This window comes from Solanum verrucosum, unplaced genomic scaffold, assembly GCF_900185275.1.
Source record: "Solanum verrucosum unplaced genomic scaffold, falcon-dt-bn FXZP01000108.1, whole genome shotgun sequence".
NCBI lineage: Eukaryota > Viridiplantae > Streptophyta > Magnoliopsida > Solanales > Solanaceae > Solanum > Solanum verrucosum.
This window is the reverse complement of record NW_026020274.1, coordinates 164,142-177,125: the sequence shown is the minus strand read 5'-3', so window position 1 is coordinate 177,125 and position 12,984 is coordinate 164,142.

Below are 12,984 nucleotides of genomic sequence, written 5' to 3'. Positions count from 1 at the left end.
AGCTACCGCGTCACGGAGATTAGCAAATGCGTTCGAATGGAAATTTGAGGATGCCTCCACGTCGCGCCCCTGGGGTCCAGTTTTGGCCGTTTCGACTTTTAATATAAATAGGCTAATATTTTATTTTATTAAATTTTTCTTTTTCTGGGTTTTGAAGAACGACGACTTGGAGAACTTTTTCATCATTTTTAGGGTTCTTTCTTAAACTCTTTTACTTTCGATCCTTTTTATGTTTATTAAACATTGCTTGATCGAATCTATGATTATGAGTAGCTAAATACCCTAGGGTTGTGGCTACAGGATGATTGCAATTCATTAAGTTTTCATTGGGTTAATATCAATTATTATATGAATCTTTCTTATGTTCTTGTTTTTCGTATTTCGTGACTGATCACCATTGAAATAAACACATTGTCCGAATTGAACTCAGGAGAGGAATAAGAGGTAGAACGTGGGCATAAGGAGCATGATTTTCTCTTAATAACTAGGTTAATTTGTATCTAGGATAGAGATATACCTAGAAACCATGCTTGGTCACTATACATGAAGAAATCGTACGTAATGCTCGGTACTTGATCCAGCCTATCCCCGCTCAACGATGTAGTTAGGTTGTCATTTATCGTAGGCGATTAGAGGTCGGGAGACCATGATATACATTTAACCATGTGATTCATTGATTCAATAGTTGATAAATACCCATTTAAATTATATTAATTGCATGAATTCTGATAAGAGCTGCTGCCCTGGACTTTACCCAATCATTGTTTTAAACCCTTGAAATTGAATCGTGTTTGTTACATTGTGTTTAACGTTTAGAATTATAAATAAATCACTTTTGGAATCTTGATAACACTTGTGCTTGGTTGAAAGTTGGAGTAATTAAGTGATTCTAAACGTAAGTCTCTGTGGGTACGATACTCGGCTCTTTATAAGAGCCACTTTAATACTTGGACGACCATGTGTACTTACGTGGACGATTTGGGCACAACACTACGTTTTTCGAATTTATATATATATATATACTTGTTCACTTTGGAATTAGATCATTTACCTTAATAACACTAGTGAGCATACTTCTTTGATACTAGATTCGTTCGTACTATTGAGAGTCCGAATTTCATACATAAACTATCACTTTTTATTTTGAGAAACACCTCTCTCTCTCTCTTTTATTACACGCTCATCATGGTGTGTATGATACACTCTCTCTTTTATTTAAAAAAAATTGTAACATCACTCCCACATGAATAAAACATTCCACCTTGACAAAAATTAAATAAATTATTAATATTAGTTATAGTTAACGTTATAAATTTAAGTATTACTATTCCTCCGAAAATAATAATAAAATAAAATGTAAAATATTTTTCTTACCCCACTCTACAACTTCTTCTCACCGTAATCCCCCACCCCATATTTTTTATTTTTAACTTTGACAAAAAATTCTATCCCATCCCCGCAAAACCTTCCGCTTCCATTTTTTCCCTCTCGTTTTGTATTTTATATATATATTTAGAAAAGTATTCTTTTATTAGATGCAAGACTTTTTTAAAATAAAATTTATTTCTTTTATATTCGATACGTAAGTTGAAAAAAATAAGAGCGGAGGATTAGATAAAGCAGTGTCGGGGGAAGGGTAGGAGATGGTAGAGTGGGGTCGAGAAGAATATTTTATAATTTATTTTTAAAAAAAATTATTCTTTTCTGTAAGTAGTGCAATTTTCTGAAGGTTCAGATGAACCCCTCAACTCTTTCTACCTTCGCAGTGAACAATGAAGAATTGAAAGCAGATCCAATGGATTTAAAAGTGAGTGAATTTACTCTTCACAAAAATTGAGCGGCAGTTCTGAAAATACAAGTCACTATATTTGGGTTGTGGATACGTCTGTTTCAAGAAATACTCAATATACAATTTTTTCTTCATATTATTATGCTATAAATTAAAAGTGAAACAAGAAATTTATACAGAGAGATTCTCTCTTCTTTTTGTATCGAAAACTCATGTAAGACCTTATTTATGTAGAAAAAAGAAGTTGAAAGTTGATTTTTGGAATAACGTATATTTTTTTAGAATATCCATCTGGTAATTCAACTATAAGTCAAAAATTATTTAACTGTGAACTTTTTTTATAGAAAAATCACTCAACTATAAGTGTTTTAGTTATAAAGTCACTCAACCTATTTTATTAATATTTTACAAAAAAATTTGGTAACATGAAATTTTAAAACAAAAAGATATCACTTTGCTTAAAGATACCGTTTAAATTATTTAATGAAATAGTTTAAATTATAATAGCTCATATGTATCGAATCTCAATTAGTAGCTCATATGTACCACTGTTCCAGTTTCTTTCTCTTTTTCTTAAAAATAAATAAATTACAACCTAAAACTTTTAAAGATTAATGGCACACCATTTGAAACTAACGAGATATGGACTACTAATTTAAGCGATATCTTAAATAATTTAAATTTTAAAAAATATCATTTAAAGAGCCAATTTAGTGTCTTATTTAATCATTTAATAATTAGATAATTTAAATAATATATTTTTAATTTTCAAAAATTTAGTTTTAAATAAAAAATTCAATGTGAAAAAATTAATTAAATAGATTAAGTAACTAAGTAAAATATTTACATATTTGATTAAGTGACTTCAAAAAGACCCATAGTTAGAAGGGTGTCTTAATCAAAATTGAATGACTTTTTACGAAGAGAATAAAATAGTTATTGAGGGACTTTTTGTGATATTATCCTTAAATAATTATGTTTGATTTTTTTTTAGATATTCTAAAATATGGCTAGAAAATAAATTTACTAAGAATTTTCTTAATACCGTTTTCTCGTAAATATATCTAAAAACCATCAACACGTATAGGCGTTGTTGCTTTAATTGACTAAACGTAGCATAAATTATGAAATGTCGTTATTATAAGGGACATAATTAACCTATTTTTCAAAGTTATAAATGTAGAAGAAGCAACTAAAGGTGTTTTCCATGAGATGGATAATATACTTAATTACGTGAAGTCAAGTAGTATTGAACCAAGGATTCAATCACTCACTTATTTATTGAATCATTACAATAACATTACATTATTTATAACGCATAAAAAGAAGTAATAAAAGAAACTAGCAAGTCCTGTAGCAGACGCAACGATAATGGCGAACGCCGTGGCAGCGGCCACCCTCAAAGTTTTCTTTCTGGCAGTGTTGGTTGCAATGGTGACCCGTCACACACGCCCCGTGGAACGTTTCGCTATGGTATTGACATAGTTTGGCCTCCGTCTTTCTAATTCCACCTTCTGAAATCATCCATAAAAACGTCCATTCATTAAACAAAATCATACATAAACTTTGTTACAACGACATTTCACTATCAACCATCCCCCAATTGATTTTTCATATTTAATTCTATCTATAACATGGCATTCAAATGAAATTTAAACAACAAAAATCAACATACATACTTTAAAACACTTTTAACTATAAAAATCATATTTTTTTTAATTTTTAGCTAAATAAATTTAAACATCAAAATATATAAAACACACACTTCATTTTAATAATCTAGACTTCTTTAACCAAGACTTCACTGTAATAACCATAAATATATAACACTTAACTACAATAACTATAAAGATATGAAAAAAATTAGACAAACATTATTACTATCACTACATCAATAATTATCTCTAAAGGCCATTAAATAATTAATGCTAATAACTTAGTGATATATTCTTTTAAAGTCAATTAACACTTTTTATAAATATTATATTTTTAATAGCCATTAAGTAACTAAAAATAATAACTTAACTTAACCGCCGCTAAATATATTTTTTAAAGGCAATTTCAACACTAAATATATCCATTTAAAGACAATTAGAACTCTTTGAAGCCCATGGCAAATATTAGATTCCATAACTAATATGGATAAAAAAAAATTAACACTATTTAGCTTACCATTTGTTGAGAGAAAAAGCACTAAGAAGAGTAGGACAGCAACAGTAGGAAAATGCTTCATTTTTAGTTTTTTTGTTAGTAGTAGTGTTTAGTGTTTAGTGTTTTGTGGTTGTAAGTGGAAAGTGAAGAAATATTTATAGGGACAAAAGGTGATGCTTACTATGTTTAGGAGTGAGAATTGTGAGACACCTGTCTTTTATGACATCTTAATTTATCAATTTATTAAATTCTTCCATCGGTGGTCTTATCTACATTTATGTTTTGTTCAATTTAGTGAATGTTTGTGAAACTTCTCTAAAGTACTAGAATAGTAGTGGACTTAATTTGGATTCGAGTCCCAACTTTAATTGTCAATAACTCATGTATATACGAATCCATTTATATTATTAACCTGTTTTAAAAATTAAAAAAAATCGTACTTTATAATCTATTTAATCTAATTACCCGTTTTTACTTCATTATTCATGCATATCTCTAAAAAAAAATGGCAAACATCTAAAGTATATTATGTAATATAGCTATAATTTTGATTATTTTTATAAATCTGTGGATATAAATTTGTGAAATTTCGTTATTCGATTTGTATAATTCAGTCGTCCATAATTGTATAAATTTTGAATTTGTATAATTCAGGAAAATTCCTGATTGTATAAATTCAGAATTTATATACGATTTATGAAAAATTTATAATAAATTATCATGTTTATATATCGGCAAGTGAAATACACAGACGGAGTTCTGAAAAACTTCAAATGTATAATACAGAATTTATATATATACTTACCATGTTTGTATATTCGCAAGCGAAATATACAAACGGGCAAGTGAAATCTATCCTTCCATATATAAATTGCAGCCTCCATTTGTATATACTTACGTACCCCATTTATATATTGCAAGGGGCAAGCGAAATATACAAACCACAATCTCCATACAGGGGCGGAGCCAGCCTTCTATTAGGGGTTTCATCTGAACTCCCTTCGACGGAAAATATTACTATTTATACATGGTTAAAATTATTTTTATTTGTATATAGTTGATGTTGAACCCCCTTTGGTTAGTTCGTGTGTTTAGTTCTTCAGATTTTGAACCCCCTTATTAAAAATTCTAATTTCGCTATTGCCTCCATAGCAAACGAAATTATTGCTATAAAGCACAATTACCAAAATTATTGCTCAAAAGCCTTATTATACCTATTATATTTACTATTTCTAAAATTTTCTCCTAATTATACCACCCCTCCCTCGAAGATTCATTTTTCAATAAATTGTCTCCTAATATGAATTGTTGTTCTATATATGTTCAACAAATTGTTTAAGTTAATACTCCTTTCAATTCAATTATAAGACAATTTTTTACATTTCATGATCATTGGAAAATGGTTAACATCGTTTATTTTAGTCTTGATGATAGAGATACTCAATAGCTATGAATTATGATAATGAAAGATAATATGTAATTAGTGAAATAGCTAAATAATATACAAGTTGATTCGAATATTATCATTATAAAAAAAGTTTAATACTAGTTCCACAAAAAAATAAAAAATGTATATTATCTAGTGCTATACCATCCGTATGTCAATAATATCACGAGGTAATACAAATATAGATATGGGTTGAACACAATTCCGTTCTTCTTCTTTTTTTCCCCATGGAATTTACTACTTTTGAGTATATTTTGTCAAGCTTTCGTCAATTCATATCTAAACAGCAGAGAGAAAGAAATTTACTACTTAGGTAAATTGTAGGGCTGACAATTGGGCAGGTTAAGCCAAATTTAGGCGAGTTATAATGGGTTAGAATAACAAGTACGTTAAAATCTAACTCAATTCAAATTTGCTTTGGTCAAAACGGATTGGATCAAAATGAATTAGGTAATGAGTTACATAACGGATCAAGATTCAATCCAACTCAATACATATGTATATCACTTACATATATACAATTATCTGACAGATATACATATGCAGCTCACCTCTCTCCACTCTCTGCCTTTCTCGCTCGCCTCTCTCCTCCCTCTCCCAATCTCACTCGCCAGATATATAAATACATATGTATATAAGTTACATATATACAAGTACATATGTATACATTACATCAAAAATGATTTTTAGCGGCAATAAATTAACGGCAATTAACACTCTTTGTGTATGTCCCTCCTAAAACCTTTAGCGACATTGGATCTAATGACACTTAACTAATGTCGGTAAACACTTTAGCACTCTTTATTAATATGTCTATTTCTTGCCGCTAAAAGTTATTTTAGTTGTAGCGATATCAGTTACATATATACAATTATTTGACAGATATACATATACAACTTGTCTAACTTTCTGTCCTCTCTCGCTCGCCTCTCCTCTCTCTCTCCCAATCTCGCTCGTCTCTCTCCCTCCCTCTAACATGTAGCTACGAATCGTAATTAGCAAACTATAGCTATGAAACATACTTAAGTTATTTTTGAGTGGCTATATGTAAAAGCTCTCCTTTTAATATGGTTATATATAACATATCAAATTGAACCAATTTGGAATACAAATCAAACCCAACTTTTAATGGGTTGAATGGATTGAACTCATAAGTGGACGGATCCGTAACCCGTTCAAACTTAATTGAGTTAGACGAGTTGGACGGATTAGGTTTGATTTTGCCCAATTAAATTACTACCAATATTGACAAAATACATTTAAAATATTCAAGACTTAGTTGAATCCATAATGGTAAAAATAGCAGGCAAACCATATATTGTAAGTCTAGTATCCCAAATTTAGACTAACAATTAAAACGCTAGCATAACTAGTTAATAATGTTAGAAGCCTAGCTATTTTTTTAATTTGTTTTCCTTTAAGCAGAACCAATTGGACTGAGACATAGTAGCATAAAATCAAGTAAATAGCTCAGTATATGATGCACCGTAAAAAAAAATTCGAACATCAAAATATTGTTAAAAAATGCACAAAATTATTGAAAATTGTGATAACAGATTCGTGCTTTCATTATTTTACAATAGAAAAATACATTGTGTAAGTAAATATTTATTTCAAATGAATTTATTTTTTAAAAGTGTATTTATGAAGCCAAAGTAATTAAGGTGTATACAAAAAGTTACTTGGAGAGTTGGCAAAATGGAAGAAAGTGTTGGCACTTAAATGTCTTCAAAGAAGACAAGTGTCCTTACACTTGGCAATAGCATTTCATGCACTTGACACTTGTCAAGATGAAAGGCAATTTGTTGGCCTATAAATATAAATGTTACCATTGAAGAAATGAAGAGAGAAAAAATCTTTCTCTGCTCCTTGCCAACTAGTCGTCTTGCCTCTCTCTTTAATTTTCTTGTTTTAAGTTATTTAATTATTTTGACTTTGTTATTTTATATTTCCTAATAATTTGTCGATGTTAATTAATTTGTTGATTACTGTATTTTCTATTTAAGATAGGGAAGTGTGTATAATTTTGGGGAAACATTTCACACCGTTGAAATAGTTTTTTAGGACAGTGCACGACTCAAGTATTAATTTTATGCACTATTTTTATATATCACAGTAGTAATTTTCATCTTACTTTCAGGACTAATTTTTGTTAATAATAAGTTATATTATTATTGTGAAATTTCAATTTTTTCCCCAACAATCTAAGAAATTATGACATATAATGTGTCCTGAATTTACTGATGATATTGATATTGCTGCAATATCTACTCTGACTGGTACTGTTCAAGTCATTCTACCGGAGGATTACGGTAAAGAAAATTACAGGTATGTAAATAGACACGGTTACAAGTCCAATGCTAATAATAAAACCTTCATGAAAAATACCTCAATGCAAAAGAATATTGAAAATAAATGACAATTCCGCTAAGCTAAATATAAATTTGGCTGAAACGGATGATATGATTATTGCGATCATTTCATAAATAAATGTTGTGACCAATATGAGAAATTGGGTGATAGACTCTGGTGCTACTAGGCACATTTGTATAAAGAAAAATGATTTTGTGTCATACACCCAAGTTGAGAAAGGAGAAGATATTGTTTATCTTGGTGACTCAAGGACAACTAAAATTCTTGGAAAAGGAAAAGTTCTTCTCAAGCTCACATCTGGTAAAACTTTGGCATTGAGTGATGTATTGCATGTTCCTAATATTCAAATTTTTTTTTATTTCTGTGGAATAATTAGGAAAATGGGGATTGACTAAAAATGATATTTTTGTTGGCAAAGGATTTTATAATCATGACTTATTTCTGCTTTTGCTTATATGATTGAGCGTATTGATTTATTGCATGCTAAATTATGACATGTTAAATGTCTCATATATAAAGAGTATGCAATCTCTTGATTAATATCTGATTTAGACTCAAAATATTTTGATAAATGTGAAATATTTAAAAGTGTGGGGATGCTTCACTAAAATTCTTTTGTCTGAACCTGAGAAGAGAAAAATAAATTCTAAATTGTTGATTGCATGTTGGTTGAAGTAGATGAATGTGTATATACTAAAATGGTAGACAATGATTATGTGATAATATGTATGTTGATGACATGCTTAATTTGGTACAAGTTTGAATATTGTGAAAAATATTAAATTATTTTTATCTACTAATGTTGATATGAACGTTATATGGAGTGAAGATGGTATAATATTGTCACAAAAATTATGTGGAAAGATTTGTTAAAAAGTTTGAATGTTTTGAGGTGACACTTGTAGCCACTCCTTATGAAGCTAACTCTAAATTGAAAAAGAATTATGGTGATCCAGTTGCTCAATCTAAGTATGCTCAAATTATTGGAAGTCTATTGCATTTGATTAATTTTACTAGGCTTGATATTGCCTATGTTATGTGTAGATTGAGTAGATATACTCATAATTCCAATAATGAGCATTGATTTGCATTGAATAGACTGACGAAATATTTGAGAGGAACCATGAATTATGATATCATGTATAGTGAATTTCCATCTACTTTAGAAGGGTATTGTGATACAACCTGGATCTCTGATTCAGATGAGACAAAATTCACTAGCGGATATGTGTTCACCTTAGGTGGTGGTGCAGTATCCTGGAAATCAGCTAAATAGACGATCATTGCTAGATTGAATATGGAGTCATAGTTTGTAGCTCTGGAGTTGGCTAGTTCTAAGGCTGAATGGCTAAGAATATTCTTAGCGAATATCCCTTCAATGAAGGATGAATTGTTGATCCCTTCGATGAAGGATGAATTGTTGATCCCTTCGATAAAGGATGAATTGTTGTCTCTTAGATGAAGGATGAATTGTTGATCCCTTTAATAAATGATGAATTACCAGATGATCCCTTTGATAAGGATGAATTGTCTCATGTGTTTATACACTGGATTGTGAAGCCGCAATTGATATTGCGAAGAATAAGTCTTACAGTTGTAAGAGCAAACACATGAAATTGAGGCATGATGTCATTAAGCATATGCTGAATTGATTATGTGAAGTCAGAATTGAATTCGACAAATTCACTGACGAAATCCGTGGGAAGAAGATTAATTTTTCAGACCTCAATAGAAATGGGTTTAAGGCCAATTGATAGTCAATAGAGATTGTTGACACCTAATTTTGACCCTCCACAATAAGAATTAATTTGCAAGCTTCCTTAATTTCAAACGATTTAAAATAACTAATTTTATAGAAAATTCAAACTAATGTTTCAAGATATTTTAAGAATTTTATTCACTTTTATAATATTTTAATGATAAATATGTTTTATATTTTACGTATGTAACTAATATATTTTATAAACACTTGAAAACCATCTCGAAGAAGATTTTATTATTACTATTATTATTATCACTATTATTATTTTAACGCTAAACGCTTTATTAATCTAGTTTAGTGTAAATTATAGCTATGTTGTTGAATTAGTTACTTTTATTAAGTTAATTATTTTTTTCCGTTAGGATTAAGAAGCTCGCTAATTAATTTGTTATTGATTCGCCTTATTTAATTTTTAGCCGAATTACCCACTAAATTCATTTCGGTTAAAAGTATTAATTCAATTTGGCTATTTCTTAAAATTCCGAAATCTAACCGATCTAATTGTACCCTTAACCCATACAAAAGACCCAAATGTTGGGCCTTTTTGTATTTTATTTATTCCCTTCAGTCGTTCCATAATAAAAGAAACTCAACCCAATTTCTTCAATTCCATATCCCATCAGCAGCAGCCCACCAGAAAATATCACTGCCCAGCCCACTCTTTTCTCCCTTACCCGGCGGCCCATTTTCTGTTCAGCAAAGAGACCCAGAACAACCTAAATTCCCAACAGAAGCGACACCATCTCCCAACGTATTTCTCCTCTAGCGACTCAACGACAAGAAACCCAGAATTCGTACAGCAGCAGGCAACAAGCACGTTTTCTCCCCTTTCCTCTTTCGGAATGGGTTGAAAACCTCAAAAAAAGATGTTTGTCCAAAAGGGCGAAAGGATTTCGATTTCAAATTTTGAATGCCAAAATTCCATCCGGATTTCCCCCTCTTTCTACCCTAATTTACTGGTATAAAAGCTCTCTTGGCATTTAGTTTTGAAGGGGGGGGATAAAAAAAAAAGATTGGAGAGATAGGGTTGTGAAATTTGGAGATCTTTAGTTAACACATTTTTTTTTAAAACAGATATACAGAGAGCAACCATAGTAAGAAACAGCTATAAAAATACCTACAAAAATATAGGGGGAAAAATCAGTGTTAGAGAGAAATAGTTGGAAAAGATATTGGGAAAAGATTGAGAATCAACTAATTTAAGATAGGAATAAATATACTCGAATTAGATAGTTCCTAAAACCATAGAAAGACCGAGAACCCAGATTTCAGTTCAGTCCTTGCCTTCGCCTGTTTCCGGTTTTGGTCATCGGAGTCTTTGTTTGTGGTTTGGAAGGTTCTCAAATAGCTCGTCATCCCAGTTCCGCTGCTTCGAGAAAGGTAATATCACTTCCCTCTTCGCGTTTTGTTCGAATTTAAGTGTTGTGTGATGAATCAGTTTCTTTGGTTTTGTTTTGTTCTCTCTTGTTTTGATTGAAATATTCATGGATGAGAGCCTGTTTTAATTTGAATATGAGTGTTTAAATTATTCTTGAATATTCTCACTTATGTTCTTGGAATGGGTTGACCCATATTTAGCATCACCTTGCTCAAATGTTCTGTTGGGAAGTCATGTTCATTGAATGTATTTTTCTTGTTGATTTGAGCTCTATAAAACTGATCGTTAGTTGTAAGTTCCGATAGAGTTGAGCTCACTTTTATTCTTGATATATTCGTAAAACCGTTTTGAACTCACTCTTGTCCATAGGATCGATTCCTACTTCAGATTTTTATATGCTCCATCCCTTTGTCGATGTTTCCCCTTTGTCAAGAATATGGAAGAAGTGATATTGTTCTCTTAACTCGCTAATAGCTCGGGGTTGACCACTAGCTTCTGGTTTGCATATTACATATTTTCTGGCCTTAATTTGTTATTATTATTGGTTAGTTTGTTCATGTTTGAAGCATGTAATTTCTATAGCATTGGTTGTTGTCCCTCTAGCTGAATAAGAAAGCATGATACGTGTCTTCTCTATTTCATTTAGAGTTCCATGTTGGTTAAGGAGAAAAATGATTGTTTATGTGTATTACTTTGTTATGATAAGCTGAATTTTTTTTTATTTATTGCGGGCTGCTTTCTGGGATTTTTAGCTCTTCTTAACCTCATGTAGTTTCATTTTTGAGTTTGGTGGTATCCATTCATGTTAGGAGAAGTATGCTTTGACCAATTTGCATTTTTGCTGATCACTATTATCAGAGTGTTTACCCTTTTAATACTCATTGTTGGATCCTTGTTAGGTATGCAAGGTTTATTAAATGTCGTTTAGTCATTAGTTGGTCATGGCTTATCTTTTTTTAAAAATTGGAAATCTTAGGATAAGGCATTATTTCATATGTCTCTTGGTTCGGTATTCAACTTTTTTCGATAAAAATTGGTGTTCATAAAAGTCCTTTTTGTATACGTTTTTGTCTATGTTTCTTTCGGTACTACTGTTATGGTTAATATTCAAGGAAGTAAATTTAGGGAATAAGTGTCAGGATCATTTATGGGTTTTAAATGCTTATTGGCGTTTAAAAATGGCTGCCAACTTGAATTGCTTAAAATATTTATATAGTTGTCCATGCATCATTATTATTTTATTTTCTGAGATTGCTGCATTTTTTTTTTTTTTTGAGTGATATTGCTTATCTATTATGTGTGCTTTTGGGGAAAAAATTAGTGGTATCAATTGCCTCATCTTACTCAATCTATTTATTTATTTTCTTTAGCTAAGGTGTTAAGTTGTAATTTCCTTCGATACATTTATTATTTTGGGAATGGTTAATCATCGTTAAGCTATAGTTTGAAAATGTCATTATTGGGCACTAATCTCATTCTTATTTTTGTTTTGCATGTGTAAATCTATCCGAGTTCGCCACGAACTCCTATTTTCTTATCCCATATTTCGTGAGAGCCATAAAGGCCCAAATTCCTCCTCCATCGAGTCAGCCATCTAAAAATCGACAAACAGGTCTCAGAGTTGAAAGAATATGTGACAGATCGAGAAAGTAAAAATTTTGGGCCAAAGGCCCACACTTAATTCCAAAGAGATGTATTTTGTATTTTGGGCCTAAGCCCTTGGTCATTTTATTTATCAATATTCTTGTTAGAATTTAGGACAGGTGGAAAAATTGGACCTGAGGCCCAAAGGAAATGATATATTTCTTTCACATTAGTTTAGGACAGGTGCATGTGACGTAAATGGGCCAAAGGCTCAAAGGGAAACTGGACCCAAGTGCTGGTCCAGGCGGACAGAAAAACCATACTTGGGCCCAAATCTCTTTACCTCTTTGTCTTACTATGTTTATTTACTTGTTAGTATTTGCCGTTGATTTTAAGGTTGGAAAATTTAAACCCCCGAAAGACGTCCATTTTCGCTTTAAAAGAAAATTAACTAAATTAGCCATCTCTTAACAAGATTTAAAGAAAATAATTTTATCAGA